We start from the raw sequence: 8,686 nt of genomic DNA, 5'->3' as shown, positions 1-8,686 counted from the left end.
TCATGACCTAAGCTGAAGACAGTCACTTAACCAACTGAGCCACCCAGGCACCCTCATCATTCTTTTTTTTTAACAGCTGCATAGTATTCCCTTGTGGGGGTATACCACACATAATTCAGTGGGATTTTTAGACTTTTTTGCTTATGTCTGCCCTAGAAGAATATTGAAAACTATATACCACCCCACACACATTTAAGATAACAGTAAACATTTTTTAACCACATGTTTAAATGCTTGCAAATCATATATTTTCTAGCATATTGCATACTTTATATAGCTTTTACAAGACCAGTGCTCTAACCCCTGAGCTATGGAGCCTCCTTCTCTATATAGCTTTTAAATATATTTTTTTCAAGCTTTTGGAGCTGCAAATTTAATAATCGGAAAAGGCAGCTCTTCTTGTCAAAGCAAGCAACCAAATCAGACATATTTACTTCCTGTCAGAGAGAATCTGACTTCTTTTTAAAATGCAAGCAAGCATGTTAATTAGACACCCCCTGTGACAATCCTGTCTTCAGAATTCCAATTTCAAGATAGGTAGATAGGTAGATAAAACGATATAGTCCTGAGACTAGTCATGCTTTTGTCTTCTAGATGAAATAAGGCACAATCCTTTTTAATACTTCATTGGTGATCTCCTCCAGTCCTGTGGCTTTAACTGTTCTCCATTCACCAATGACTCCATGTTTCAATTATCTGTTATACTGTGACAGGCCACCCCCAATCTAGTGGCTTAGAACAGCAATTTGTTGTTTCTCATGATGGTGAGGGTTGACCAGGCAGTTCTGTTTTATGTAGTGTCAGCCTGGGTGCTGGGATGGCTGGAAGCTCCAAAGTGGCCTTACTCACATGGCAGACAGTTGGTGTGGGCTGGGACTCACGGGCGTTCTCATCCTGGTCTTTGGTTCTCCTTTGTGTGGCCTTTCCATGGGGCTTGGGCTTCTCACCATGTGGCAGCTAGACTCCAAGAACAGTTTTATTTATTCTTGACTCCATCATCTTAAGAGATCTTTTGAAAAGTTAGGTAATACAGTCCAAAGGTCAAAATTCAAATGTGTAAAAAGATATACAGTGAAAAGTATTCCTTTTACTGCTGTCATCCAGCCCTTATTCTCCTTAAGTGGTTGGTATATACTTACAGAGATTAAAAAAATGCCTATACAAGTCAATATATTGTGCTTTGTGTCTGTCTTAATGCTTAGAGAAACTTCCCACCCTAAGACTATAAAAACTTTTCTTCTTGAAGTTGTATAGTTTGTTCTTCTTCCATGGCTATCTTTAAGTAGGCTTTCCTGTGTAAGTGCTACAAGGCCAGCCTGATGGGTTTTTAGGGAAGCCCTATCATTGGAGGACACAGAAACTCCAGCCGGGAGCTCCAGAGAGTTTCCCACCTCCGTGCTAAGGGTCATCCACATGGGTTCGTATGCGCAGAGTCAAAGGACTTCCCACAACTGAATCTTTCTTAGAAATTTCCAACCTTAGAGCAGAGGGAAGAAGCCAGATAGATTGGGGCAGCTGACAAGTAAGATCTAGGAATCTGCCCCTGCCTGAAGGATGGGTAGGGAAGTTGGGGGATTTGGCGTGGTGACTTGTCCCTGACTCAGGACTTAGGGAAGGGCCATTTGGCTTAGCGTTGTCCTCAGTGGCAAAACTGACTTTTTTTTTTTTAACTGGTTTATCTGTCTACTTAGGCTGTGTGCATTGAGAATTTCAACGTGATATGAGCTTGTTTTCTATTGTAGGAGAATGCACTAACTTTATTAAGCACCTAGTATATATTAGGTATAGTGCTTCATATCTTATATATCTTATATATATTTGTTTTTTTCCTCCTAAAGGTCATTCAGATTTTATAAAATCTATCTTATCTTTATCCAAAAGATGAAGAAAGTTAGATGTGCAGAAGTTAAGTGATTTGTCTCGAATTACTCAGCTAGGAAAAGGGATTTGAAATTTGGGATTTGAACCCAGTTGGTCTGATTCCAAAGCTCAGGCCCTTTCCAAACACCTAGAAGGTTTCAAATTAGTAGTATAAACAGATTAGAAAGATTATTTATAGATTATGGGATTTAGTTATTTTTAAGAACCATAAGCAGAATTCGTTTGCTGAAAAGTAAAGTGAGCATGGCAACTGATTCTTTCCTTTTTGAAAAATGGGAACCAAGGAAGAGAGAATTCAAATTGGCTAGTGTGCAGGTACTCTGGTTATCCATCCCTGGGGCGGGGGGGCGGGACTGAGGGCATTCAGGTGAGTCAAATATTCTGATGTGATAGTGGGTTGCCCTTTGCACTCACAGATTATACATCTTCTACAAAAGGGGAAAAAAAACCCATTAGAAAATAGAAAAAAGTGTTTAGTTCTAGATATATGCTAACCAAAATTTAGTATTTCTTTAATGGGACAATGGGCTCTTTTTGATCCTGTTTGACTTCACATTCATTATTATCAACCTCAGTCATTATAGTCTGTTGCCTGATTTTATTGGGGGGACTGTGGGAAGGGGGGCTACTTGGAAAAGTTCTTGGAGGAGATGGAGAAGGCATGGGATGAAGAGAGGAGAAGGAGCGAGTTCTCCACAGGAAGGCCCCCTGAGGGCTGGGTGAGGTGTGAGGTTGAAGGAGCGAGTTCTCCACAGGAAGGCCCCCTGAGGGCTGGGTGAGGTGTGAGGTTGAAGGAGCGAGTTCTCCACAGGAAGGCCCCCTGAGGGCTGCGTGACGTGTGAGGTTCCAGTTGTAGTGACTGACAACGTAGGTTTTCCTGATTCCGTGTTAGTGAACTGTGACAATTAAGAGATGAGGGGAACAGTTCAGAGAAACCTCTCCAGGGTGAACGGACCCCAATGCTGAGGTGCCATTCGGTCTTTTGAGTCATACCACCTCTTTCAATGGGTGAAGAAACTGTTCTTAGTGGAGCTAAGATGGAGGCAGCGCCCTTACTGGCTGTGAGAGAAACACAGGAGATGATAAAGAACCGTCGGGGTTGATTACCTAGGTCTCTTGGGTCAGCTTCTGAGATGTTCTTTCCAACTATATAGTAGCTTTTTTTTTTTTTTCCCCAAGAAGAACTACTTTATAATTTAGGTGCTTTAGAGAAGGTACCTATCAGCTAATCATGTTCTGAGTAGGAAATGGGAGGTCAGGGGAATGAGTTAGGGAGAACAGTGGAGGAACCAGCTCCTGTTGCCTTCATCAGGGTAGCCTAAAAGGCAAGTGCCTATGACACTTAAGGAAGAGAGTCATGGATCCTCCTCCTTGGCCCCAGTACCCACAACCACCACACTGCTTATCTAAGGCCCAGACTTCTGCACCATGCCTTTTTTTTAAACAATTGAATAAATTTACTTGTCATTCCAAATCATAATTTGCACAAATTAAGCTCTCTAACATCAGAACATGTACATATACAAAAATCCTCAAAATAAAATGTTAATTTACTAACAAAATAAGATGTTACTTTAGCATCACTGGTGATGGTAGAAATACACTGTATTATTTTTTTCCATTTCCTTTTTTTTGTTTTAAGATTTTATTTATTTATCTGACACAGAGAGAGAGTGAGAGCACAAGCCAGGAGACAGAGGGAGAGGGAGAAGCAGGCTCCCCGCTGAGCAGGGGTCCTGATGCGGGGCTTGATCCCAGGACCCCAGGATCATGACCTGAGCTGAAGGCAGCCAGTTAACCGACTGAGCCACCCAGGTGCCCCCATTTCCTTTTTTTTTTATTGAGGTATAATTGACATATTAGTTTTAAGTATACAACATAGTGATTTGATATTTGTATATATTGCAAAATGAACACCACAATAAGTCTAGTTAATGTCCACCACCATACATAGTTAGTTTTTTTTTTCTTGTTATGAGAACTTTTAAGATCCACTCTTACACAATTCACAGCGCTCACCATAGCACATACCCTCCCCAATGTCTATCACCCAGCCACCCCATCCCTCCCACCCCCCACCACTCCAGCAACACTCAGTTTGTTTCCTGAGATTAAGAATTCCTAGTATCAGTGAGATCATATGATACATGTCTTTCTCTGATTGACTGATTTAGCTTAACAGTAAGACTGGTGAATCACAGACCTGTACCTCTGAAACAAATAATATATTATATGTTAAAAAAAAAACAAGATAGTAGGAAGGGAAAAATGAAGGGGGGGAATCGGAGGGGGAGATGAACCATGAGAGACGATGGACTCTGAGAAACAGACAGAGGGTTCTAGAGGGGATGGGGGTGGGGGGATGGGTTAGCCTGGTGATAGGTATTAAAGAGGGCACGTTCTGCATGGAGCGCTGGGTGTTATACACAAACAGTGAATCATGGAACACTACATCAAAAAAAAAAAAAGTTAATTAAAAAAAAAAAGATCCACTCTTGGCAACTTACAAATATGCAATATGGTATTATTAACTATAGTCAGTGCTGTACATTACATCTCCATGACTTACTTACTTATTTATTTATTTATTAAAGATTTTATTTATTTATTTGACAGAGCACAAGCAGGGGGAGCGGCAGGCAGAGGGAGAGGGAGAAACAGACTCCCCACTGCAGGGAGCCCAACGTGGGGCTCGATCCCAGGACCCTGAGATCATGACCTGAGCTGTAGGCAAATGCTTAACCAACTGAGCCACCCAGGCGTCCTGACTTACTTATTTTATAACTGGAAATTTGTAGCTTTTTACCACTTTTACCCATTTGCCCTCCCCCCTGCCCTCTGGTAAACACCAGTCTGTTCTCTGTATTTATGAGCTTGTTTTTTTTTTTTTATTCCTTCCTTAGAAGCAATATCTTTTGCCAAAATGTAAATACTCCCCAAGGGCCTAAATGTAAGGATCTCATCACGAAAACTATAGAGGGGATGAGATTATCATGATACTCTTCACAGACCCAGGAGGGAAGAGGCAGAGAAAGAGGGGATGTGTCTGGCTCTTGGGGCATGGGTGGGAGTTTTGGGGTGGCGTGCTGTGGTTGGGTATTCAGGGCAACATGGGGTTCTTTTGACTGGCAGGGGTGGGGGGAACTGTAAATACTCAGAGCAGAGGTAAGGAAGGGATTGCGTTTCCTCCATTAAACAGTTTGCTTTAGGGCCCCGGCGCCATGAAAGGTTGTGTGCAGTCTTCATGAGCTGGACTCCCAGCCAAGGGAGAGTTAAAGATCTCAGCGGAGGTTGGAGGTGAGCAAGGATGAAAGTGACACAAAAGCCAGGGCAAGGCAGGCTAATTGGCTTCAGCCTTCCCCTCCTGCTGCCTGGCCTGATAGTTGAGGTGACATTTAAAGTTATCGTACAGATGTGCAGTAGAGCCACGGCAGAATGAATGCTTTCTGGAGCCTGTTAGCTGAGGCTGATTTCTCCGTCTCCTGGCTGGCACCTTCTCAAGACCTCCACTTAGGGCCCGCTAGTGGGCCTTGGGAGGTGGGACCTCCCCTTACCTTCCAGGGGACTCGAGTTGACTTCAAGACTTAGAACCTCCCTCCCTACTGGACTCTTGGGGCGTGTGGGGAGGTGGGTACACACTAGAATTCAGCCAGAAGAGTTAAATGAAGTCAGTGCCACGTGTAAGAGAGGAGAGCTGGGGACAGAATTGCCTGGGGATCTCATTAAATATGCAGGCCTCTGGGAGTGAGGCCTAGTTATCTGCATGGATAACAAACCCTTTAAGGTGATTCTGCTGCCCATTAAACTTAGAGAGCCTCTGAGGTAGAGAATGAATGAGGTTAGCTGGAAAAGGCCTCTTGGGAGAGGTGGACTTGAATTTCAGTGTGATAGGTGATACTCGTCATAGGTGCTGTCCTCAGGTGTGGACCTAAGGAGCCTGTTCACCTGGGGACATGAGGCTTTCCTAGGAGAGATTGGGAGGGGTCCTTCCCATCTCATGGATGGCGTCCCGGAGAACGTGCTGCCTCGGGCTTCACTTCACCACTAGGGTGCTCATCGCCAAGGGGACAGAAGTGGTGTGGGAGGTGGCTGAGGATGGTTTCTGCTGGAGTGTTTGATTCATGTTGCAACTGAAGCACAGCTTGCAGGGCAAAATGGCAGCCTGATGGAGCTCACTTCCTGGGGCGGGGCGGGGGAAGAACGCCACGTTGGCCGATGGTCTTCACTCTGGTATGCAACCATACTGCCTCCTGTGTGGCCTCTCCTTGTCTGATCGCCCCATGTGTCTGAGGAGCTAGCTGGCCAGTGCTGCTGTGGGAATGGTGGTCATCGTCCCAGGAGATGAGTGGGAACGATTTGGGACACGGTTGGTTCTCTCCTCCCTCTGTGCTGTTTGCCTTCTGCTCCATACACTGTGCCTGCTTTATCTGATTGGGAACACAGTGTTTTCATGTTGGGGTGGGTGGAGAGAGGGAGAAAGAACAGTGCCAAGTTAAGAAGAAGGAACACTGAAGAGAAGGCAACATATCTATGATGTGACATCGAGTAACCAGTGATCCTCCAGATGGGCATCGACCCTCTGGAATGGACAGGCTGTTGCTGGCCTGGAGATGCTATTTGTCCCTGGAGAATATGTCCCTGTAGCCAGCTTGGTAGGCTGGAGGGACCACACTGATGGGAATGGTCATGCTTGCTTTGACCATGATGAAAGAAGCAGCCACGGAGAAAGCATTGTTTAAGACAAAATAACAACAAAAAAACTTAATAAAACTCTGTCCTAGCCAATCCTTCATCCTTTCTAATTGCACTGCAGCTAAATGGCAACTCTCAGAGTTTCTTGGAACATTTTATTCAACTACTGGAGGGGCTGCATTTACACTAAGGCTTAGGAGGCTCTGTGGGGTTGGAGAAATGAGCAGTTGTGGGCCGGGGAGCTCTAAGGAGCCCAGCTTGGTCGATTGGAGCTGGTTTTAGTGAAATTCCCAGCTGAATGGGTTCATCCTGGGCCTGACCCAACAGGTAATGCTTATGTTCCTAGGTTCACAGTTTGTGGGGGAGGTTCTTACACCCATACTGTTCTTTAACACATTTATTTCCTTTTTCTTTTCGAAAACAAAGCCGTGTGGAATTGCCCTTGGTTACCAGAGGGAGGGGAACAGGGCCAGCTGCTTTCTCCAAGCCCAAGAGTGGGACATGGAATAGAGTACTCTGGTCTACCCAGTGTCCACACAGTCACTGGAACTGTCTTCCCTCAGCCCATCTCTGTCTGGGTCTCCTGCATGGTGGGAGAGCCATGTGTGCCTTCCTCGGCCCCCCATTTCAGGTTTCTCCCAAGTTTGTGTTATAGAAGGCCTCCTTTGGCATTCTTATGTAGAGATGCTCTCCCTTGGCAGCCACAGCCAGGAGCTAAAGAAACGGGTGAAAGGCCATTAGTGAGGCCTGCTTGCCCATGGCATGGCAGAGTGTCCTGGAGGAGCCTCCTGTTGGGAAGCAGCCCTGTTCCCCAGGTCCTGCCCTACTCTGAGGGTTTCCAATGCTCTGGGAAACATGTCACGGTTTCCAGAGCCCCAGAAACTCTCTTTGGGAGGGAACATTCCAGAGCCCCAGAAACTCTCTTTGGGAGGACACAGATAGTACGTATTCTCTTTCTCAGCTCAGTTACCTACTAGGCACTTGACTGTAAGCAAGTTGTTTAAACTCTTGGAATGCGGGTTTTCTCTGCTGTAGACTGGGGCAAGTGACCCAGAGGAGATGATGGATGTGAACGTACTTTGCGAGCTGCAAAGTACTGGTTACACCTGAATGATGGATTTTGTTGTTCAGGAAGGAAGGGGGAGGCTCCTGGGTCAGTGCACTTCTGTCTGGAGAGAGGAGGGGCTTGCATTCTTGTGTTAACTACAGGCTGGAGTTTGTCCATTTAAGGTAGTGACAAAATAATACGAACAGATTCTGAGAGGTGGCTTTCAGGCCGTGTGTCTGCTTAGTCCCACTGCTCCCCTTTCAGAAGGAACCATGAGGCAGTGGTGGTGCTGGTGCGGATTCAGGGGCAGGGGGTCGGGGGGGGGGGGAGATTGTGTCTGTGCTCACTTTCTCCTCTCCCCCCCTCCTAGCTCTTAACCCACCCCGGCCCCACCCCAGCCTCCTCCTCAGTCTGAGTTCTGTCCAAATCTGTGGCCTGTCTCATCTGAGAGGCCGAAGCTCCCAGGAAGGGCAAATGCTGAGGGAGGACTGCTCCACCAGCTGCCCAGTGGAGACCAGGAGGCCAGGGAAGCTAACATTTCTATTAGGACAGTGAGAAGGCATTGCCGGTGTGGGCTGGGCTGAAACAAAAGCTGTAACGCGGGTGCCCATGCTGCTGGGTAGTTTGTTTTTTTTTTTAAAGATTTTGTTTCTTTATTTGACAGAGAGAGAGATAGCGAGAGCAGGAACACAGGCAGGGGGAGAGGGAGAGGGAGAAGCAGGCTCCCCGCGGAGCAGGGAGCCCGATGCGGGGCTCGATCCCAGGACCCCGGGATCATGACCCGAGCCGAAGGCAGACGCTTAACGACTGAGCCACCCAGGCGCCCTATTTTTAATTTTTTGAGAAAACTCTACACTGTTTTCTGCAGTGGCTTTACCAGTTTACATTCCCACCAATAGTGCATGAGGGCAAGAGACATTTTTTTATTTTTTATTTTTATTTTTTTTAAGATTTTTTTTTTTTTTTTTTTGAGAGAGAGAGAGAATGAGAGACAGAGAGCATGAGAGGGAGGAGGGTCAGAGGGAGAAGCAGACCCCCTGCCGAGCAGGGAGCCCGATGCGGGAC

The 8,686-nt window shown here is 46.0% G+C and overlaps 1 long non-coding RNA gene across 1 annotated transcript; it reads left to right on the top strand.

Moving 5' to 3' along the window:
* Window positions 1-329: 329 nt before the first annotated feature.
* On the top strand, window positions 330-2,794 carry LOC145723778 (uncharacterized). Its single transcript, XR_014149044.1, has 2 exons — window positions 330-2,612; window positions 2,669-2,794. It is a non-coding gene; the product is annotated as an uncharacterized LOC145723778 (long non-coding RNA).
* Window positions 2,795-8,686: the final 5,892 nt, after the last annotated feature.

This window comes from Leptonychotes weddellii, chromosome 1 (assembly GCF_054177405.1).
Source record: "Leptonychotes weddellii isolate Sample4059 chromosome 1, ASM5417740v2, whole genome shotgun sequence".
Classification (NCBI taxonomy): domain Eukaryota; kingdom Metazoa; phylum Chordata; class Mammalia; order Carnivora; family Phocidae; genus Leptonychotes; species Leptonychotes weddellii.
This window is presented reverse-complemented; position numbering and strand designations above follow the sequence as displayed.